The 24,555-nt window shown below is 42.4% G+C and overlaps 1 protein-coding gene across 3 annotated transcripts in view; it reads left to right on the top strand.

The window, feature by feature from the left end:
• NCOA2 (nuclear receptor coactivator 2) overlaps window positions 1–24,555 on the top strand; it is a 152,323-nt gene that overhangs the window by 4,852 nt on the left and 122,916 nt on the right. For 2 of the 3 annotated variants that reach the window (XM_081323501.1, XM_081323500.1), the window contains exon 2: window positions 12,887–12,962. The gene's annotated coding sequence lies outside the window, so the exon portion shown is untranslated. The remainder of the gene's footprint in view (window positions 1–12,886; window positions 12,963–24,555) is intronic. The other variant, XM_081323502.1, reaches the window with a different exon arrangement.

Genomic DNA, 24,555 nt, shown 5'->3' with positions numbered 1-24,555 from the left:
AAGACAATAAATTTGAAGTGTAGCAATATGTCAATTCTTCCAAAATATTTATTCACTTAGGAAATGAATATAATAGTTACATGTAAACTAAAAGGTACTGCAAATAGCCTTATTCATTTGGGAGGAAAGTAAGCCTTGTTAATATGTTGCTGCTGCAATTTAGAAGCTTATGCCATTTAAATGGTACATATATTCTTCTAAATAAGTTCAGGATTCTCTCTTTTTGTCATAATATTAGGTAGTGAGTACACTTGAGTAACCACTGAAATGTCAGATTCATAAGTAACCACTGAAATTAGAGCTGTTCAAACTGAAATAAAATAATTGTCATGTATTTGACCTTTCATAATGTAATGTGGATGCATGTTGTGAAAATCAAAATAACATAATTTTATTGAATTCTATGGCTAATTTCCATTTCATTTCAGTATCGTATCTATGTTCAGTTGTGGTCACTAGTCATTATAGCATGTATTCTATTGGCTCTTTTGTGTGGAAATATAGACGTTTTATTACTTTATTTTCAGGGGAAGGCATAGAAAGAGTTGTCATCTAAAAATACTGCAGAGAAAACTTCTGTTCTCAGCTGAACTTGAAAGAGGAAGTGCACCTTTATGCTAGCAATATTGCATAAAGCTGTTTCCTGTTGAACATTGAAGGTGCATCTTGCTTTATAACCACAGTAGATTATGTGGGCGAGCTGATTATATTACTTTTGGTCACATTTTATATTTTATAAAGTATTCTTTTCATCTTATAAAACTCATATTTTAAAAATCTTTACTAAGTATTCTGAGCACATGTTTATAAGATGTGAGTGAGTTGTGTTATTTCCAGGGTATTTGGGAGGTACCAAAAAGACTAAGCCAGGTAAAGTCCAGATCAGCACCAGATACCTTTCTAACACATTCCAAAGAAACTATGTTGGAAATTCAAATGAACAGGTTCAAATTTTGCTTTTGAAACAGGAAGTTCTAGACTTTTATATACAGATAGACCTCAACTTATAACCACAATTGAGCACATTTAAGTTAATTTTGCCCCATTATACGACCTTTGCCACCATTGTTAAGTAAATCACTGCAGTTGTTAAGTTAGTAACATGATTATTAACTGAATCTGGCATCCCCATTGACTTCGCTTGTCAGAAGGGGATCCCATGACCACAGGACTCTACAATCGTCATAAATACAGTGATGGAAAAAAGTATTTCATCCCTGCTGATTTTGTACATTTACCCACTGACAAAGAAATGATCAGTCTATAATTTTAATGATAGGTTTATTTTAACAATGAGAGACAGAATAACAACAAAAAAATCCAGAAAAATGCATTTCAAAAAAATTGATTTGCATTTTAGTGAGTGAAATAAGTATTTGACCCCTTCGCAAAACATGACACAGTTGGCAATCACAGAGGTCAGACATTTCTTGTAGTTGGCCACCAGGTTTGCACACATCTCAGGAGGGATTTTGTCTCACTCTTCTTTGCAGATTATCTCCAAGTCATTAAGGTGTCGAGGCTGACATTTGGCAGCTCGAACCTTCAGCCCTGTTGTGATTCAGGGTCAGCCTGTGGGTTCGGCAGTTGGGTCGGACGACTCAGAGGAGGAGGGGGGTGTTGAAGAGCTTGCTGAGGGGGTTGGAGAGCTTGCTGATGAGAGCCCTCAGCCAGGCCCCTCCCACCTGGTCACGACGCAGACCCAGCTGTGTGAGCCTGACCATGGATGAAGATGACCCACAGCTGGCCCTGTTCAAGGATGCCCGATGCAGGAGGCAGTCAATCAGGAGTAAACAGAGGAAGGCAATGGGGCACCTCGGAAGGTGGCAGAGAGAAGTCACGCCCTGAACTGTATAAAAGGGGAATGCGTGGGAGGGCTGGTTTGCTGAAGGCAACCGCTTGAATAGCTCCTGTTTCACGGTTCCTGTCTTGTTTGCTTTTGTATCCATAAATTTGGCAGGCTTAGTTCCAGCCTCTTGCCTTCTTGTAAAAGGGGTTGTCCCTGCCTTTTCTGCAGGGCCGGTAGCAGGCTGGTACAGAACAAGCCCCTCACACATATTCTATGGGATTAAGGTCTGGAGACTGGTTAGGCCTCTCCAGGACCTTAATGTGCTTCTTCTTGAGCCACTCCTTTGTTCCCTTGGCCGTGTGTTTTGGGTTGTTGCCATGCTGGAATAGCCATCCATGACCCATTTTCAATGCCCTGGCTGAGGGAAGGAGGTTCTCACCCAAGAGTTGATGGTACATGGCCCCGTCCATTGTCCCTTTGCTGTGGTGAAGTTGTCCTGTCCCCTTAGCAGAAAAACACCCCAAACATGTTTGACGGTGGGGATGGTGTTCTTGAGGTCATAGGCAGCATTCCTTCTCCTCCAAACACGGCGAGTTGAATTGATGCAAAAGAGCTTGATTTTGGTCTCATCTCACCACAATACTTTCACCCAGTTCTCTGAATCATTCAGATGTTCATTGGCAAACTTCAGACGGGCCTGTACATGTGCTTTCTTGAGCATGGGGACCTTGCGCGCGCTGCAGGATTTCAGTCCTTCATGACATAGTGTGTTACCAATTGTTTTCTTGGTGACTATGGTCCCAGCTGCCTTGAGATCATTGACAAGATCATCCCATGTAGTTCTGGGCTGATTCCTCACCGTTCTCATGTTCATTGAAACTCCACGAGGTAAGATCCTGCATGAAGCCCCAGACTGAGAGAGATTGACAGTTATTTTGTGTTTCTTCCATTTGCGAATAATCACACCAATTATTGTTATCTTCTCATCAAGCTGCTTGGCGATAGCCTTGTAGTTCATTCCAGCCTTGTGTAGGCCTACCATCTTGTCCTTGATGTCCTTGGACAGCTCTTTGGTCTTAGCCATGGTGGAGAGTTTGGAATCTGATTGATTGATTGATTGATTGATTGATTGATTGCTTCTGTGGACAAGTGTCTTTTATACAGGTAAGAAGCCGAGATTAGGAGCATTCCCTTTAAGAGAGTGCTCCTAGTCGCAGCTCATTACTTGTATAAAAGGCACCTGGGAGCCAGAAATCTTGTTGATTGATAGAGGATTAAATACTTATTTCGCTTATTAAAATGCAAATCAATTTATAACTTGTTTGAAATGCATTTTTCTAGATTTTTCTGTTATTCTGTCTCACTGTTAAACCTACCATTGAAATTATAAACTGATCATTTCTTTTGTCAGTGGACAAATGTACAAAATCAGCAGGGGATCAATACTTTCCCCCCTCACTATATAGATTGATAGAGGATCAAATACTTATTTCACTCATTAAAATGCAAATCAATTTATAACTTGTTTGAAATGCGTTTTTCTGGATTTTTTGTTATTCTGTCTCTCACTGTTAAACCTACCATTAAAATTATAGACTGATCATTTCTTTGTCAGTGGACAAATGAACAAAATCAGCAGGGGATCAATAAATACTTTTTCCCCTCACTATATAAGTTAGTTGCAAAGCATCCAAGTTTTGATTACGTGACTATGGGAATGCTGCAATGGTTGTAAGTGTGAAAAACAGTGATAGGTTATTTTTTCAGTGCCACTGTAACTTTGAATAGTCACTAAACAAATTGTTGTAAGTTGAGGACTGTGTGTAGTCAGCTGCAGTTCCATCTCCTTTTTTCTCCCATTGAAAGAAGTTTATGTCATCTGACTATGAAGCTTGTAACATTTTGCTCATGCAGTATGTGACATGTAAGCAGCCTATCTTTAAAATAATGTTTTTAATATAAAATATATATATTTTAGACCAGGGGTGTCAAACTCAATTTCATTGAGGGCCGCATCAGCATTGTGGTTTCCCTCAGGGGGCCGGGTGAGTGTGGCCAGGGTGGGCGTGACCTGCTGGGTGGGTGTGGCTAGAGTGCGTATGGCCTACTGGGTGGGCATGGCCAGCTCTACATTGTTCACATCAAGGGTGCCTATAGGGGCCTGGGAAGGAGTGGGACAGATCTGAGGGTCTCTGGCAGAAGGAGATGGGACCGGGGCAAGTGCCAAGGCAGTGGGGGCCATTCCCTCACTGTTTCCAGGATGGCTTTGCGGGCCACATGAAACCACTTTGTGGGCCGGATCCGGCCCCCGGGCCTTGTGTTTGACATGTCTGTTTTAGACATTATATTGAGGGTTCTTTGGTGATCTCTGAAATAGGTTGTTTTATTGCAGATTCCCCAAACTAAGGCAGCAGGGTCAGTGCTAGTAAGGAGTGGGGTTTGCTCTCAGTTTATATTCTACTGTTTTGCTCTGTCATTCTTACCGGTTTTAGAAGTACTTTAATTGGATTGTTTACTGTTGACTTCTTTGGCAGTTTCTTCATTGAGGTACTGTTTACTTGATTGTTGGTCTTATGTTAAATCTTGGAGGTAATCTATTCTCATCTGGATGCTGATTGCTTGTGGAGAGATGCTTAGGTCTTTTTGTTCCTTTTTTGGCTTGTTGAATGTCTCTTTTGCATATTCCATAGATATTGTTATGGCTGATTTGTCAGAGTGCCAGGCTTCTAGAAATTCCCTAGCATTTTTGGAATTGGCTTGGTCTAGGCCTGTCCCAGTTTCCCAATTGAAACTATGGTTACGTCTGTCCATATGTTGTGAAATTAAAGAGCTTTCACCTATCTTCTGACTGCTAGTAGGTGTTCATGGATGTGTTCTGCAAGTCTTCTGCCTGTTTGTCCTACATAGTGGTTGTTGCATTCACTATACCCGTGGTGGCGAACCTACAGTTGCAAGAAAAAGTATGTGAACCCTTTGGGATTACGTGGAGTTTTGCATGAATTGGCCATAAAATGCACTCTAAACATCATGTAAGTCACAACAATAGAAAAACACAGTCTACTTAAAATCATACTACACAAACATTAGCTGTTCTCATGTTTTAATTGAACATAAGATGGAAACATTCACAGTGCAGGGTGGAAAAAGTATGTGAACCCCTAGCCTAAAGACTTCTCCAAGAGCTAAGTGGAGCCAGGAGTGAGCCAACCTTGACTCCAATCAGTGTGATGATATTGGATGTGTTGCTGACAGCTGTCCTGCCCTTTAAAAACACACACCTGTTTTGGGTTTACTGGTCTCAAGAAGCACTGTCTGATGTGAACCATGCCTCGCAGAAAAGAGCTCTCAGAAGACCTACGATCAAGAATTGTTGACTTGCATGAAGCTGGAAAGGGTTACAAAAGTATCTCCAAAAGCCTTGATGTTCATGTGTCCACAGTAAGACAGACTGTCTACAAATGGAGAAAGTTTAGCACTGTTGCTACTCTCCCTAGGCGTGATCGTCCTGTAAAAATGACTGCAAGAGCACAGCGCATAATGCTTAATGAGGTAAAGAAGAATCCTAGTGTCAGCTAAAGACCTACAGAAATCTCTGGCACATGCTAACATTTTTGTTGACACATCTACAATAAGGAAAACATTAAACAAGAATGGAGTACATGGGAGGACACCACGGAGGAAGCCATTGCTGTCCAAAAAAAATATTGCAGCAAGTTTGAAGTTTGCAAAAGATCACCTGGATGTCCCACAGCACTACTGGCAAACTATACTGTGGACAGATGAAACCAAAATTGAGTTGTTGGGGAAAAACACACAACACTATGTGTGGAGAAAAAAAGGCACAGCACACCAACATCAAAACCTCATCCCCACTGTAAAACATGGCGGAGGGAGCATCATGATTTGGGGCTGCTTTGCTGCCTCAGGGCCTGGACGGATTGTTGTCATTGATGGGAAAATGAATTCCAGAGTTTATCAGGACATTTTGCAGGAAAACGTACGACCATCTGTCCGCCAACTGAAGCTCCGCAGAGGATGGGTGATGCAACAGGACAATGACCCAAAGCATACAAGTAATTCAACAAAACAATGGCTTCAACAGAACAAAATAAGCCTTTTGGAGTGGCCCAGTCAGAGTCCTGACCTCAACCCGATTGAAATGCTGTGGCATGACCTTAAGAGAGCGATTCACACCAGACATCCCAAGAATATTGCTACACTGAAACAGTTTTGTGAAGAGGAGTGGTCCAAAATTACTCCAGATCGTTGTGCAGGTCTGATCTGCAACTACAGGAAACGTTTGGTTGAGGTTATTGCTGCCAAAGGAGGGTCAACCAGTTATTAAGTCCAAAGGTTCACATACTTTTTCTACCCTGCACTGTGAATGTTTCCATCTTATGTTCAATTAAAACATGACAACAGCTAATGTTTGTGTAGTATTATTTTAAGCAGACTGTGTTTTTCTATTGTTGTGACTTACATGACGTTTAGAGCGCATTTTATGGCCAATGCAAAACTCCACGTAATCCCAAAGGGTTCACATACTTTTTCTTGCAACTGTATAGCACGTGTGCCACAGGTAGCACGCAGAGCCCTCTCTGTGCGCATGCGTGCCGTCGCCCCGGTCCTAGGCCTTCAGCTGGGTTTTATAAAACCTTTTCACTTAGGCCTCTGCCGCCATGTGCAAAAAAAAGGTTCAATCAATCAATCTCAACTTCTCGCAGGAAAAAAAAGATCTCACCAAAGTTGGAATTGATTGATTGAACTTTTTAGTCCCACCCAGTCTGCCGTTACCACTGCAGTGACGCCCACCCAATGGGCCACGCCCACCCAATGGGCCACGCCCATCCGGCACCCGACGATACATATGTGGGTTTTGGGTTGCAGTTTGGGCACTCGGTCTCTAAAAGGTTCGCCACCACTGCACTATACTGTATGTAGATGACTCCTGATTTTCCTTCTGGGGCTGCTGGATCTTTTGGTTTGCTTGGGATGTTTTGAAGGCCTTGAGTTAGCTTTTGTGCTACACTGATTCCATGTGGAATCAACCAAGTTCAGAGAGTACCAAGGACCCCTCATATCAACCCTAAGCTATACATATTCTCCTTCATTGAAACATTAAATTGCTGGATTGAATATAAAGGGTCAGAAGGAACTTATATAAATATAAATTTATATAAATTAATATGCATAAATTGTTTTCAATATATATATGTGTGTGTGTGTATGCTAAGCAGTGGTATAAATCTTTAATATTTTTAATAACATTATTTTTAATTATTTTTAATTTTTACAAAATTTGCATTCCATTGTCATAATGATTTCTTTTATATCCTAAAAAGTATCTTAAGATACTTCTATATAATATTTAATTCTCTATTCCAATTTGAGAATAATTATTGGCATATGGCAGAAATGTGCACATTTAGTACATTTCTATCACTGAAAATGAAATATCTGTGAGTTTTGGAAAAGAATAAAATCAATAATTATAGAACAACAGAAATCGTGGGTGCTTCATCACTGGAGATTTTCAAGAAGAGACTAGACCTGCCTGAGATGGTATAGGTTCTCCTGCTTGACCAGGGGGCTGGACTAGAAGACCTCTAAGGTCTTCCAGCTCTATTCTATTCTGTTCTAACATAGAGTGAAAACATGAAGTGAAAACAAAATATATATATCTGGGGAATTACTATAATTGGTTCTTTGTTATAAATTTGTTTTGTTTGATTTTAATATACTGTCCATTCACAAATACAGGTTCTAGGGCAGGGGTGTCAAACTGCTGGCCCGTGGGCCGGACACGTCACGTGGAAGCCATGCCTACCCTATTGCTGGCAATGGCAAAACCGTCCCGATACGTTGCACGACGTCACGTGGCATCGCAAGTTTGACATGTCTGTTCTAGGGTGATATATAAGAGGGAGTTGGCATCTAGAAACCAGAAATCTGTGAGTTCTCATTCTACCTTAGGTATGAAAACTGGCTGGTTGACTTTGTGCCAGGCACTCACCTCTTTGATTGTTATTCTGAGGAAAATAGGAGGAGGAAAAAATACATTTGCTACTTTGAGTTATTTATAAAATACATAAAAGTTCAATATTGGGAGGAGTAAAAACTTCTGCAGCAGTTGAACCCATTTATTTAAACTTTCATATCTAATATATTCCTTGGTCTTTCCTAGTAGTCTCCTATTAAGCAACCTATAAACATAGCACTAAAACATTTCGGAATGCTGAACAGTTAAACACTCAGGCAACTTTTTGAAAAAATCTATTGATAGTTGATACCAAATATATGGAAGTGAGCTGCAAAAATTAATGAGAGGAAAATAATGCATATATTACTTTTTTATTTTTTAAAAAAATATGCAAAATTTGATGATGGAAACAGCCAAAGATATTTTTTATCAAACGAGACAGCATGAGTGATGGTCCAGCAATGACACCGAGTGGCCGCACGCAACACAATGGACACACCAAACAGCTGGAGGGAGGAAAGATGTCAAGATCTAAATGGAAGCTGGCTTGTATGGCTGAACTGGAACTAGTGCAGCTGAATGTGGGAGAGCGGGGGGGTGGGCGGGCCAATAACATGTTCTATAACCTGAGAGTTAAACTGTCACACAGGTATATATGTAGGTTCTTCCCAACTTTAGCCCTTACTCTGATGATGTCAACAGGAGGTTGACAAAAGCTCGGTGATTAAAAGGCTCTTTTGTATCCCGGAGTTCAGTAGCTGTATTAGTTTTCTAAATGTTTACACCTGGGATTCAAGTATTTAAAATGATCATCCATTCATCCATCCATCCATCCAATACGAATCTCAGGCATATTTATGTTAGAAAATACAAAATCCTCGAACTCCAGGATAGGTAAACCAGGATACACAACGATCCACCAGAGCTACAAGATGAGAGGAACAACAACTTCCAACAGTCAAGTGCGAATGGAGTGAGGGGAGGGGGTGTCACGACCCGCACACACTCAAACAGGCAGAATGCAACCAGCAAAGACAAGATCAATTGGGATGAACAGCAAGGAGCAGGCAAGGGAAGGACAACATACAAGCACGATGAGTGCACCGACATGGCCTACCCGGGAGCTAGAGAGGAACGACGGATCTGCAATGAGGGGGTGATGTGCACACTGCCAGACCGGAGCCTACAACAACTCACGGGAATTACGGGAGGGGGGAATCGGAGGACGATCCAGCAACAACTCCAAACAACTGAGTGCGAGCAGGATGGGCGGAGGTGACAGGGATGAGAGGAGGGGAGGCAAGATCTGCATGTACACCAGTGGACGGGACGCAGCCAAAGAAGACAGGATTGACTGGGGCGAGCAAAATAGAACAGGCAAGGAAGGGAGCAATGGGAAGAGAAAGGACAGTAAGACTGTAATGCGGACAAGTGTAATTATGGTCAGCTAGAGTGGATAGACCTATTACGCATTCGATGAGCAGAGCGCAAAAACAGCAGACTCCAACTTCCAGCTTTCATTCTGAGGATGTTGGCAGGGGATCGACAAAAGCTGAGGCAATAGATAGTTGTTTGTATAACAAACGGTTGTTTTTAACAATAAACAGCTGTTTTTACATACCCCGAACTTTGAAGATTTTGTACTTTCTAGCATATATATGTATGTATGTATGTGTATATATGTATGTGTATATGCATATATATGTATGTATATATATATTTTTTTATAGGGATGCGGTGGCTCAGTGGGTTAGGACGCTGAGCTTGTCGATCAGATGGTCGGCAGTTTGGCGGGTCAAATCCCAAGTGCCGCATAACAGAGTGAGTGCCTGTTACTCATCCCAGCTTCTTCCAACCTAGCAGTTCGAAAGCATGTAAAAATGCAAGTAGAAAAATAGGGACCACTACGGTAGGAAGGTAACAGCGTTCCGTGCGCCTTTGGCGTCTAGTCATGCTGGCCACATGACCACGGAGTCGTCCTCGGACAAATGCTGGCTCTTTGGCTTTGAAACGGAGATGAGCACCGGCCCCTAGAGTTGGAAACGACTAGCATGCATGTGCGGGGGAACCTTTAACTTTACTATATATAATTTTTATAGGGGTTGGGGTTAGGGTGAGAACTTTTTAAAATAACATTCTTAATATTTAGCAAACAGCATGTTGTCTGGGTTCATGTATTTAAAAAAATTACCATAAACAATATGTTGATTAATCACTCAATAGTCTTCTTCTTACTAGTGTATATTCAATGTTACATACAGTCATGGCCGAAATTGTTGGCGCCCCAGAAATTTTTCCAGAAAATCAAGTATTTCTCACAGAAAAGTATTGCAGGAACACATGTTTTGCTATACACAGGTTTATTCCCTTTGTGTGTATTGGAACACAACAAAAAAGGGAGGAAAAAAAGCAAATTGGACATAATGTCAAACAAAACTCCAAAAATGGGCTGGACAAAATTATTGGCATCCTTTCAAAATTATGGATAAACAAGATTCTTTCAAGCATGTGATGCTCCTTTAAACTCACGTGGGGCAAGTAACAGGTGTGGGCAATATAAAAATCACACCTGAAAGCAGATAAAAAGGAGAGAAGTGCACTTAGTCTTTGCATTGTGTGTCTGTGTGTGCCACACTAAGCATGGACAACAGAAAGAGGAGAAGAGAACCGTCTGAGGACTTGAGAACCAAAATTGTGGACAAATATCAACAATCTCAAGGTTACAAGTCCATCTTCAGAGATCTAGATTTGCCTTTGTCCACAGTGCGCAACATTATCAAGAAGTTTGCAACCCATGGCACTGTAGCTAATCTCCCTGGTCGTGGACGGAAGAGAAAATTGATGAAAGGTTGCAACGCAGGATAGTCCGGATGGTGGATAAGCAGCCCCAAACAAGTTCCAAAGGAAGGCAAGCTGTCCTGCAGGCTCAGGGAACATCAGTGTCAGCGCGAACTATCCGTCGACATTTAAATGAAATGAAACGCTATGGCAGGAGACCCAGGAGGACCCCACTGCTGACACAGAGACATAAAAAAGCAAGATTACAGTTTGCCAAAATGTACTTGAGTAAGCCAAAATCCTTCTGGGAAAACGTCTTGTGGACAGATGAGACCAAGATAGAGCTTTTTGGTAAAGCACATCATTCTACTGTTTACCGAAAACGAAATGAGGCCTACAAAGAAAAGAACACAGTACCTTCAGTGAAATGTGGTGGACGTTCAATGATGTTTTGGGGTTGTTTTGCTGCCTCTGGCACTGGGTGCCTTGAATTTGTGCAAGGCATCATGAAATCTGAGGATTACCAAAGGATTTTGGGTCGCACTGTAGAGCCCAGTGTCAGAAAGCTGGGTTTGCATCCGAGATCTTGGGTCTTCCAGCAGGACAATGGCCCCAAACATACATCAAAAAGCACCCAGAAATGGATGGCAAGAAAGCGCTGGAGAGTTCTGAAGTGGCCAGCAATGAGTCCAGATCTGAATCCCATTGAACACCTGTGGAAAGATCTTAAAATTGCTGTTGGGAAAAGGTGCCCTTCCAATAAGAGAGACCTGGAGCAGTTTGCAAAGGAAGAGTGGTCCAAAATTCCGGGTGAGAGCTATAAGAAGCTTATTGATGGTTATAGGAAGTGACTGATTTCAGTTATTTTTTCCAAAGGGTGTGCAACCAAATATTAAGTTAAGGGTGCCAATAATTTTGTCCAGCCCATTTTTGGAGTTTTGTTTGACATTATGTCCAATTTGCTTTCCCCCCCCCCTTTTTTGTTGTGTTCCAATACACACAAAGGGAATAAACCTGTGTATAGCAAAACATGTGTTCCTGCAATACTTTTCTGTGAGAAATACTTGATTTTCTGGAAAAATTTCTGGGGTGCCAACAATTTCGGCCATGACTGTATCACATTCCTTTCTCTCTAACTCGTTTTTCTAGCCATTGATAAAAATTATCCCATGTTCTAAAATACATTTTTTTCTTTTATCTTTAAAGTCAGTCTATACATTTCTGCACACTCTAAAATTTTCTTAATTAGTTCTTCAGTTGATTGTACTTACTGATTCTAATGTTTTGTTAGATGTCATATTTCTGCACATGAAGGCTAGCTTCTGCACATGGAATGATTTTTGTGTGCTTTATGTTAGAAAAACATAGATTTAACCTTTTTTCCTTTGGTTCATGTCTTACTATATGCACCTTTTCATATGAGGAACAGAATATAACTTTTTTTCTTGGTTACTTGGGTTGAAGCCATTGTGCCATGGGAGGATTATCAATATATCCTCTCTGATATTCTGTAGAATCTCCAATTAAATATAAATTTTAGAAAGTCATATTTTTTAAAAAAAAAATAACTTGTATTATCTATTGAAAAATTGGAGAAGACACCAGTATTTTTTTTTTAAATAGCTAATAGGAAATTACTGAAACTTCATGAATTTTTAGCTATTTTTAAAATACAGTTTTAGCTTTAGTGCCCATAAGATCACTTTTTAAAAAAATCACAAGTCTGCTACAATTTTCTTCTGAAAAATAAAATAATCTGTAGGTATTTCATGCAGTAATGATTTGAATACTAAAAATTGTTGCTAAATGCTGTGATTACAGGAACTTACCTTTAATAGTAAGAAACTATGTTCTTTGTTTTCATCAATATTTATCATACTAAATTTTCCAGATATTCTGTACTGAAGGATATTTAACTTTTTGATGTCATAAAGTGTTTTATCTGGTTGGCTTTTTAAAGCTAAAATTTCTTTACATGTAAATCTGATTTCCACACAAAAAACATTAAAAAAGAATATTGTTCTTTAGAAATGGTGGCTTAAATTATCAAGAAAAGGATCATTTTAGAGTACTTTAGAGTAGGGCGCTCTAACCTCTGGGCCACCGTCCACTACCAGGCCGGGGTTTATTTGCAACTGTGCCTTGTGGAGTGGCAGGCTGGCACTCATGCATGCATGCCACCCCACTGCTCTCATGGTGCAAGTTCCCCTATCCCGCCGGGCCGCCAAGCCACAAAGGTTGGGGACCGCTGCTTTAGAGTGATAAAAAAATAATGTGGCAATATAAAATAAGCAATAGAATTCAGTATTAATGTTTATTGTCTGTTTGTTTGTTTATAGCAGGCTTGAGATGTATCTGAAGATTGAAGTTTTCAAATATTCAACCAATACTGATTTAACTGCCTCATTGAGTCTGGTAAGTTATCTTTATTATCATTATCAGGAATGAAGCACAAAAATAATTCATGTTGTGTTTTCATTCTCATCTAGATTCTTTTTTCTGTTGAAAAGAGGCTTCATATGTTCACATATTAAAAAGACTTATTAGCTAAGTCCTATTGAAAAGCAGGCCTTGAAACAGATTTCCTACATGTTTGGACTCTCTCACTTAGGAAATCTTTGGGAATGGGACTGGCTACCTTTCCTCACCTTGCGGGGCCTGAGGTGAAGATATCCAGTCTTGAGACCCTAATGATGCAGCCGTTATCCTTCTCTTACCATCTCTTGCCAAAGAAAGTTCCTGTCAGTTGTTTTCTGTAATGGAAGCTCTAAGAAGGAACCCTGAAACAGAATTCAAAATATTACAATTATTTTGTTTTGGTCTTAGCAGTAAAAAAAACTGCTGTTGCTTTGCAAAGCAGGTGTAAGAGTTAGTTCTTACACAAGCAGTAAAAAGTAACATGGGAGCAAATTGCAAAAACAAGGGACAGATGAAAACCAACCATTTCACACCAAAGAAGGGGTGGATAGCCTATTTCATAGATATTGGTCTTCAAACATAGCAATCATTAGGTATATTTCATTATGGCTTTGAATCTTTTTTTCAGTACAAATAACTTATCAGAAAGTCTTGTATTGTGTGAGCTTGGCTAATTGGTTCCAGTCCTGCCTGTTGGACTGGAAGTCTGACAACAGCATCAAGGTATGCTTTGTTGGCAGCTTTATTGAAGTGAGGTGCTTTTTTAAAAGCTTGCATTGGCTTCCTCAAAATTGTATTTTGAGTTTATATAATGAGGCCTCATTCTGAAAGTCTTACAATTTCAGTTTTGTTTCTGATCTTTTTTTTTAAATTATAAATCTTTAAAACTGCAGGCAGACCATGAACTGCATGAAAAATATACCTCCCTTTTTTCAAAGATAATGCTCTTGTTATGGGGTTATATCTGATGGATTAAGAGTAAATCAGGGACAAAATATAAAATGAACAATAGACAGTAACTCTATTTGTAACTCAGTTCAAATATAGTCAGATTATTTTTGTTTGCAATCGCATAATTTCCCTTTACATAAACGTATGTGGCTTGACAGAATGACTTGGTTTAGTTAGAAATAGCTACTGCCTATCTAACTAGAGGCCAATGTCTACCACCACCATGCCTGGTATAGAATTTTCCATCACTTTTCCAAACTATAGTGAGGGGAAAAATTATTTGATCCCCTGCTGATTTTGTACATTTGCCCACTGACAAAGAAATGATTGTAATGGTAGGTTTATGTTAACAGTGAGAGACAGAATAACAACAAAAAAATCCAGAAAACGCAATTCAAAAAAAATATAAATTGATTTGCATTTTAATGAGTGCAATAAGTATTTGATCCCCTATCAATCAGCAAGCTTTCTGGCTCCCAGGTGTCTTTTATACAGGTAACGATCTCACCTTGTGGAGTTTCAATGATCATGAGAACAGTGAGGAATCAGCCCAGAACTACACAGGATGATCTTGTCAATGATCTCAAGGCAGCTGGAACCATAGTCACCAAGAAAACAATTGGTAACACACTACGCCGTGAAGGACTGAAATCCTGCAGCGCTCGCAAGGTCCTCATGCTCAAGAAAGCACATGTACAGACCCGTCTGAAGTTTGCCAATGAACATCTGAATGATTCAGAGGAGAAATGGGTAAAAGTGTTGTGGTCAGATGAGACCAAAATCAAGCTCTTTGGCATCAATTCAACTCGCCGTGTTTGGAGGAGGAGGAATGCTGCCTATGACCTCAAGAACACCATCCCCACTATCAAAACGAAGGTGGAAACATTATGCTTTGGGGTGTTTTTCTGCTAAGGGGTCAGGACAACTTTACCTCATCAAAGGGACAATGGACGGGGCCATGTACCATCAACTCTTGGGTGAGAACCTCCTTCCCTCAGCCAGGTCATTGAAAATGGGTCATGGATGGGTATTCCAGCATGGCAACGACCCAAAACACACAGCCAAGGGAACAAAGGAGTGGCTCAAGAAGAAGCACATTAAGGTCCTGGAGTGGCCTAGCCAGTCTCCAGACCTTAATCCCATAGAAAATCTGTGGAGGGAGTTGGAAGGTTCGAGCTGCCAAACGTCAGTCCCGAAACCTTAATGACTTGGAGAGGAACTGCAAAGAGGAGTGGGACAAAATCCCTTTTGAGATGTGTGCAAACCTGGTGACCAACTACAAGAAACATCTGACCTTTGTGATTGCCAACAAGGTTTTGCTAGCAGTACTACGTCATGTTTTGCGAAGAGGTCAAATACTGCAAATCAATTTATAACTAGTTTGAAATGCGTTTTTCTGGATTTGTTGTTGTTATTCTGTCTCTTGCTGTTAAAATAAACCTACCATTACAATCATTTTTTGTCAGTGGGCAAATGTACAAAATCAGCAGGGGATCAAATAATTTTTTCCCTCACTGTATTTATTTTTCCAGCTGTACTTAAAAAAACAAGGTAAGATCAGCAAAGGTAAGATTCATGCAGGCTTATGGTTGAATAAAAAGCTTCAAAGGAGTAGTAGCATACGCATACAGGAATTGTTTAGCCTTTTCACATTTACTATAACAAATTTTTAGACTGCTGTGGTAGGATTTTGTCTTGTCAAAGCACACTGGCTTTCTGATCCCATCAGTGATGGGATGCTCCCCTACCTTACTCTTTTTCTTATGGGTTCTGTTGCTATATTAAACTTACTCAGTCTTTAAATTTGAACCATCATTGCCTTCCCATTAAATGTAAACATGGTTAGCTATGACATATAAAGTAGGGACGCGGTGGCTTTGTGTTAGGACGCTGAGCTTGTCGATCAGAAGGTCGGCAGTTTGGCGGGTCGAATCCCGAGTGCTGCATAGCAGAGTGAGCGCCTGTTACTCGTCCCAGCTTCTGCCAACCTAGCAGTTCGAAAGCACGTAAAAAATGCAAGTAGAAAAATAGGGACCACTACGGTGGGAAGGTAACAGCGTTCCGTGCGCCTTTGGCATCTAGTCATGCCAGCCACATGACCTTTGGCGTCTAGTCATGCCGGCCACATGACCACGGAGACGTCCTCGGACAAGCGCTGACTCTTCGGCTTTGAAACGGAGATGAGCACCGGCCCCTACAGTCGGAAACGACTAGCACGCATGTGCGGGGGAACCTTTACCTTTACCTTTTATGACATATAAAACAGTATATAAAGCACATTGGCCTCAGTAGGCACAAGTCTATGTTTTGCCTGTTTCCCATTATTTTTGAATCTGAAAGTAGTATTAAAAGCAGTGTGTAAAAAAAATCCCACCATGAGATTTTCTGATATATAAAGTATTCCATTAAAAAAAGATCAAACTTGAACCAGCCTAAAGTAGATATTTAAAGCTTACACTTTTTTTGCACATCAGTATTAGGATTTTTAGAAAATGATATTTTAATTTTATGAATAACAGTGTTTTCAAGTATGTGTTTTGATATACAGGATTCTGACTGTTATTGCTTATCTTCTGCTGTATGGTATTATAGTACCTGGAAGAATGGGTAATGTGAAAAACTGGCAACAATCTTTGCCATCTAAAAATGACTAGATGAAGGCAGATTTTTTTCCAGTAGCTGAGTGAAGATAGTGAAAGAACTACCCCAGTGACTGCTTGACAGTAACTGGTGCTAATTAAATACAGAGTCAAATAATGACACTGATTCCTGGATGAAAGCCAGATTTCTTTTGGCTATCAGAAAACTTAATTTTCTAGCTCTGTTTATCTGTCAGCTTGGTGTTATATTGCAGCTGACTTGGCATTCATAGTGAAAACAATGAGTATCTTCTTTATGAAATTAGTTAATTTAATATTTATGCATTTGACGATGTATTGAGCAAAGAGTTGTTCATATTTTTTAAATAATAATCTATCATTGTGCTCCAGTCCATCCCAGTATTTCTTCTACATGGCTTGCTAATAGTTTGATTAGAAATCATCAGTTGAGATTATGCTATATTCATACACAAAAGTATTTTATATGTGCTCTGAAATACCTATGGGTTTTGTACATTGTCTAATGTTTGAGAATTGATATATTCTATTACTTCTGTGTATCTCTTGTCCCAAGATTAAGTTTCCAGGTTTCTCGTTTACACTACTGATACAGTTTACTTGTGTAAGAATTGCACAACAAATGTAACACATTTAGGTAATCATTAACTTACAGCCACAATTGAGCCCAGAATTTTGTTTATACATCATTGCAATCATAAGTCAAGTCGCCATGTGACTGGATTTGATTTTATGACCATTTTTACAATGTTATTAAGCAAGTCATTTGGTCATTAAGGGATTCACATGTTGGTAACTACAAATGTAGGTTATCCAGTGGATGGCTTTTGCTGGAAAAGAAGCAAAAGGTTGCAAAATGTGATTGTGAGATGCTGTAACCAATAGGGATGGTGAAGCAATTATAACTTCAAGGAAATGTATAAGAAACTTTCTTCAAGTACATCATAATGTCTAAGAGTTACGTGACCAGCTGTAAGTTGAGGACTACCTATATGGAACAGTTGCTATTCAGCTTTCTTTCATTTGAGGTTTGGCTGTTCCAGTAAACTCAGTATTGTATTGGTAACAATATCAGTTGCTGAAAGGGTTTTAGTTCTGTATATTTTGCTTAATATCTGCTTTTGTATGTTAAGTGAGGATATGTTGTAAGGATATGTTGTGAACTCCAGAAGAACATACATACATATAGAACATGCATATAGAAAGTCTACACACACCCATTAAAATGCCAGGTTTTTGAGATGTAAAAAAATCAGATCAAGGTAAATCACTTCAGAATTCTTTCCACTTTTAATATAATGTATAAACTACAATTCAATTGAAAAACAAACTGAAATCTTTTAGGGAAAAACATAATAAAAAACAGAAAAACATAGCTGCATAAGTGTTTACACTCTCTTATAAGTAGAGATATGGCTGTGTTCAGATTTAACCAGTCATATTAAAACTGATGCTAAATAGTCAGTACACACCTGCCATCAATTAAAATGACTGATTAAGCCCATGTGAAGGTCAACGGTTCCAGAAGGATTTTTTTGGCATTTACTCAGTTGTCTCTTACAGCAAAATGCATGGTCTGCAAAGAGCTTACAAAGCATCAAAGGGATCTCATTCTAAGGTATCAGTCAGGAGAAGGGTACAAAAAAAATGCTTCAAGGCATTGGATATACCATGGAACATAATAATAATAATAATAATAATAATAATAATAATAATAATAATAATAATAATAATAATAATAATAATAATAATAATAATAATAATTTAATTTCTATACCGCCCTTCTCCCGAAGGACTCAGGGCGGTGTACAGGGCAATAAATACAATAGAAATACAATGTACAAAAGTTAAAAAGAATTAAACGTTGTAGCCCAATTACAGTAAAAATAATAAAATTAATATTAAAACACCCCAAACCCATCAGACCAGGCCAGCTTGTTCAAATAAGTAAGTTTTTAGGTCACGGCGGAAGGAGCGAAGGTCAGGAGCCATCCGGAGCTAAACCGGTAAACGGTTCCAAAGGTCTGGCGTGCCCACAGAGAACGCCCTCCCCCTGGGGGCCGCCAGTCGACACTCTCTGACCGACGGCACCCTGAGGAGGCCCTCTCTGTGGGAGCGCACTGGACGAAGGGAAGTTGATGCCGGCAGCAGGTGCTCCCGTAAGTAATCCGGACCCATGCCATTTAGGGCTTTATAGGCCATCGCCAGCACCTTGAATCTCACCCGGAGGGCAACCGGAAGCCAATGCAGCTCGCGGAGTAGAGGTGTTACATGGGAGTATCGGGAAACCCCCACCACCACTTGCGCGGCCGCATTCTGCACCAGCTGAAGCCTCCGAGTAGTCGTCAAGGGCAGCCCCATGTAGAGAGCATTGCAGTAGTCTAAACGAGAGGTCACGAGCGCATGAGTGACTACGCAAGGCATCCCGGTCCAGATAGGGCCACAACTGGCGCACCAGGTAAACCTGGGCAAAGGCCCCCCTAGTCACAGCTCCTATATGATCTTCCAAGGAGAGTTGCGAATCTAGGAGGACACTCAAGTTGCGAGCCCTATCTACTGGGGGTAATAACACCCCCCATAATTAGAGATGGAGTAATCTGAATTTCCCGAGATGCCAGCACATACAACCACTCAGTCTTGTCGGGGTTGAGACGAAGCCTGTTCCTCCCCATCCAGACCCGAACCGCCTCCAGGCAACAGGACATCACGTCGAGGGCATCACTGGGGTGGTTTGGGGTCGAAATAAAAAGCTGGGTATCATCAGCGTACTGATGATAACCACCTCCAAAGCCATGAATGATCTCACCCAGAGGCTTCATATAGATGTTGAACAGGAGAGGCGAGAGGACCGACCCCTGAGGGACTCCACAAACGAGAGGCCTCGAGGTCGACCTCTGCCCCCCTGCCAACACCGACTGTGAACGTCCCAGGAGGTAGGAAGAGAACCACTGAAGAACAGTGCCTCCCACTCCCAACCCCCTGAGACGCTGCAGCAAGATACCGTGGTCGATGGTATCAAAAGCCACTGAGAGGTCTAATAGGACTAGGACAGAGGAACAACCCCTGTCCCGAGCCCGCCAGAGATCATTCACCAGCGCGACCAATGCCGTCTCTGTGCTGTACCCGGGCCTGAAGCCCGATTGGTACGGGTCCAGATAATCAGCTTCCTCCAGGAACAAAGGGAGCTGATGCGCCACCACGCTCTCAACAACCTTCACAAGAAAGTGAAGGTTGGAGACCGGATGATAGTTGTCTAAAACAGCTGGGTCCAGGGCAGGCTTCTTGAGGAGGGGTCTCACCACCGCCTCCTTCAAGGTGGCAGGAAAGCTACCCTCTCTCAAGCAGTTATCACTGCTTGGAGCCAGCCTCGTGTCCCCTCCCGAGCCGCATAAACCAGCCAGGAGGGGCACAGGTCCAATAAACATGTGGTGGAGCTCAGCTTCCCCATAATCCTGTCCACATCTTCCAGAGTCACAGGATCGAACTCCTCCCAGATGACATCGCCAAGACCACCCATGTCCTCACCGTCAGACTCTGCCCAGTCGGAGTCCAAACCGGTCCGGATCCGAGCGATTTTGTCCGACAGATGGCTAAACTCCTCGGCACGACCCTGTAAGGGCTCCTCCCTCACCTCCTGATTAAGGAGGGAGCGGGTCACCCTAAACAGGGCGGCCGGGAGGTTATCTGTGGATGCGATGAGGGCGGCAAAGTAATTAGACCTTGCCGTCCTCATCGCCGCGAGATAAGACCTCGTAGAGGACCTTAGCCGCAATCGGTCGGATTCAGACCAGCTGGACCTCCAACAGCTCTCTAGGCCCCGTCTCCAACGCTTCATCTCCCGGAGTTCCACAGAGAACCATGGAGCCCACTGGGATCTGCACCGGGTCAGGGGCCGCATGGGTACAGCTCGGTCGAGTGCCTCCGTGGTTGCCTTTTCCCAGGCTTCCACTAGGGCATCGGCCGAGCTGTGAGCGAAGGCGGCAGGTGGGGACCCAAGCGCGGCCTGGAATCGCTCAGGATCCATTAAGCACCTAGGGCGGAACCATCTTGTTGGTTCAACGACCCCACGACGGGGAGTGGCAAAACAAGACCAGCCGCAGGAGATGATGATCGGTCCATGACGGGCATAACAATTGGGAAACCCCCACCCAGATCATCTAACCACTGTCCAGATAGAAAAATCAAATTGAGCGTGTGACCCCCCCCATGAGTCGGGCCCTGAATTACTTGCATCAGGTCCATGGCCATCATGGAAGCCATGAACTCCCGAGCTAACTCAGATAATCCCTCCAGGGATGGTAGATTGAAGTCACCCAAAATCATAAATTTGGGGAACTCAATCACCAACCCCGAGAGGATGTTGAGAAGCTCAGGCAGGGCTGCTGCTACGCGACTAGGCGAAAGGTACACCAGCAGCAAGCCCAACTGAGCCCTAGGGCCACATCTCAGGAGGAGAGACTCACACCCAGCTATTTGGACAACGGTGGCCTCCCGCGGACATAAGGTCTCCCTCACAACTACCACCACACCCCTGCCCCTACCCTGAGCCCGAGGCTCGTGAAGCACCCGGAAAGCTGGTGGGCAAATAACCAGAGGGACACCTCCCTCTGGGCCCAACCAGGTCTCTGTAATGCAACCCAGGTCCGCACGCTCCTCCTCAACCAAATCACGGATGAAGGGGGCCTTATTGACTACGGACCTGGCATTAAAATACACAAGCCTGAGCTCAGGTGTCTGCTCATCCTCGTTCCCGGAACCACGGGACGAAACCAGAGGGTCGGAGCACATCACCACTTGAAGACAGCGGGGACGCACTCCCGGATGTTGATACGGCCCTCTGTTCGAACGCCTGCTGCCATTCCCTAACGTTGTGGGAATAGATAATCCCACACCCCGCTCCGGGGCCCTGGAGGCAACCAGCCCAAGTCCCGTCCCGCCGTGATCTATCCCAAGCCTGGCCTGAACAGCGGTTGGTGGACACGCCCCAAAATCCAACCAAAACTGCAAACCTTCCCCCCTTCCTAACCCTATAAAATATTTCGATAAAAAACAAACCAGGAGCCTCTTCTTAGATTTATATCGGAGGCTCCTATCCCTGGCCAACCATCTCTCAGGGTCCCAACAGTTGGGCCCTTCATCAAGAGGAGAAGTAAAGAAGCAGGCGGGTCGCACCCAGGAAGGGGGGGCACACCTGAGAGCGAATAAGTCCGTGCTAGTGTAGTATAGGCGAGCCATAATTGTCCATGCAGGTCCAGCAAAGGCAACCCCATGATTGATAAGGAGGATCTAAAGTCAGAAGGTAGGTAGGTATCCAGTCCGCCAAACCAGCTTCACTGCCACTCGAGCCGGGCAACCTCCGAACAGGTTGGCCACCATCCTCTCATAACAGTCACAGTCCTGATCCAGGAGGCGGCATGGAATACACATCCAGGATAAGGCATACCACCTCTAAGGGGGGTAGCAGGTGGTACATCTGAGCCACTCTCTCACAGTGACTCAACACCTGGGTCCTTCTGAGTCTTTTGGGGCACGGAAGACAGGAGGAATTAGCAGCTACTGGCCAAAGGCATAAAAGCCTGCTAAATGATAAAGTAAAAAGATGACCCAGCTGCAAAAGTTCTTTTCCGTGTCAGTAACGGGTCAGGTGACAAGCGAGTCCAGCACCGGCCGACGGAGTACCAAAGGAGCCATGGAGCCCTCCCCCGCCAGCTGCTCCAGACGTCGCTGCCGTTCCTCCGCCGTTCCGCCACTCAAGCCCCATTCCAAACGCTCTCCAACGGCCCCGAAAATCAGCTGACCGGCTCCAACGGCCCCAAAAATCAGCTGACCGGAGCCGCCACAAGCCACGGCTCCTCCGGGGTCTTCCGGGCTTTCCGGGCCCAACCAGGCCCCTCCGAAGATCGCTGGAACTCACGGAGCCAATATCAGGTACGGAGGGCAATGCCGCTATAAAAAGCAGCAGCAACAGCCATCTGCTTATCCATTCCGCTCCGGCCCCAACAGAGAGGGCGAAAGCACCTCTGTGGACTCCAGGGTCGCCAAAATCGCTGGAGCTCCTTGCGGGGCTCAGCCGAGCACGTCCGCCATCTTGGGCATGCGCAATACGGATCAAGGTTTGATTCCAAACCCTCTGGACATAGTGAAGACATCAACAAGTGGATGCCCAAACAGTGATACTACCAAAAACTGGATATGCCTCCAAAATTGTTTAAAAAAACAAAGAAGAAAATTAGTCCAAGAGGTCTACAACAAGGAGTACTGGTTGTATTACATGTGACAACACTCTCCCATATGTCTAGACTGTGGGGTAGGGTGTCAATGCAAAAGCCTTTTCTAACGAAGAAAACATCCAAGCCCAGTTACATTTTGCAAATACTTACATCACATATGATAAAAGAATGTGGGAAAATATGTTACGGTCTTATGAGATCAAAATATAACTTTTTTGCCATAATTCCCAAAAGTATGTTTGGCGCATAAACAGCATTGTGCATCACCAAAACTACACTATACCCACAGTGAAGCATGGTGGTGGCAGCATTATGCTTTGGGGCTGCTTTTCTTCAGTAGAACAAGCTTTAGCTTTTAGTCAAGGTGGAGAGAATTATGACAGTCCAAATATCAGTTAATTTTGGCACAAAACTTGCTAAAATGCTGAAGATGAGGAATTTTACCTTTCAACATGACAACAGCTCAAAGCATACCTCCATAAAAACAAAATGGCCTCCCCAGAAGATGATCAAAGTTTTGGAATGGTCTAGCCAGAGCCCAGTCTTCAATCCAACTGAGAATCTGTGGGGTGAGCTGAAGAGGACTGTGCATAAGAGATGCCCTTGCAATTCTGACAGTTTGGAAGAACTTTTGCAAGGAACAATAACAAAGATTCCAAAGGCAAAACGTGCCATGCTGATAGTCTCCTACCCCAAAAGACTGAATGCTGTCATAAAATCAAAACATGCTTCAAGAAAGTATTAGTTTAAGGATGTGCACACTTATGCAACCATGTTAAATTTTTAATTATTTTTTCCCTCTAAAAGATTTCAGTTTGTTTTGCAATTGAATTCTACAGCTTATGTGTTATGTTATAGACAGAAAAAATCTGAAGCGATTTATTATCTTGGTCTGATATTTTTACATTTTTTACTCAGCATTTCAACAAGGGTTTATAGACTTTCTATATCCACCATACAAGAATATCCTGATAACATTCAGCCTTACCTTGCCACCCTAGCAATACTGTTGAAACCCTGAATCAGTGCTTGGAGCTGTGAGGATCTAAATAATGTAAAATAAGCTTATTTAAATCCATTCAAGATGGAATTGTTATTCAGATGGCATTATTCAGATGGCACCCTAACAATAGTGATCCCAGTAATTATTTTGGGTTGGGTTATTCTCTTCCTGGACAGTTTTGAACAGCACATGGAAGGTTTGGCTGGTTCACCAACTATGGTCCTACCTTACGTGGGGTTGCCTCTAGAGATGGAAGGTAACAGCTGGTAGGGAATGGATCAGCTAGAGTGCTGGTGAATCAATCCAACAAATGAAGGATAACACATATTTATAAGTTGCTGAATTGTTGTTTTTAAAGCACTACATAATATAATACTAGTAGTTTATATCAAGCAATGCCTTGTCAGAATAGAATTTGCCTTCTCAATTTGGTCATTGTAAGCCACTTCAGTCTCTCTCTTTCTTCACCTCTCTCCCTCCCTCCCTCCCTTAGAAGTCCACGAAGTACATTCATGTCATTAGTAGCCCCTTTTTCTGGAACTCTCCCTGGAGGTATTCGCAATTCCTACCCTCCAGCTTTTGAGGGGGGGTAAGTTCAAAGTTTGGATCAACTTAATAGGATTTCTTGTAGCAATTACAGTCAGCATATTGGTCCCAACAGTCTGGGTTCCCAGTTTATTGATCTCAGAAGGCTGAGTCAACCTTGAGCTGCTCAGAATTGAACTTGGAGTGAGCAATGAGTTAGCCTGCAGTACTGCATTCTAACCATGGTATTGAGCATAGGTAAA

The sequence above is a fragment of the Vipera berus genome, assembly GCF_964194415.1.
Source record: "Vipera berus genome assembly, chromosome: 3".
In the NCBI taxonomy this organism is placed as follows: Eukaryota; Metazoa; Chordata; class Lepidosauria; order Squamata; family Viperidae; genus Vipera; species Vipera berus.
This window is presented reverse-complemented; position numbering and strand designations above follow the sequence as displayed.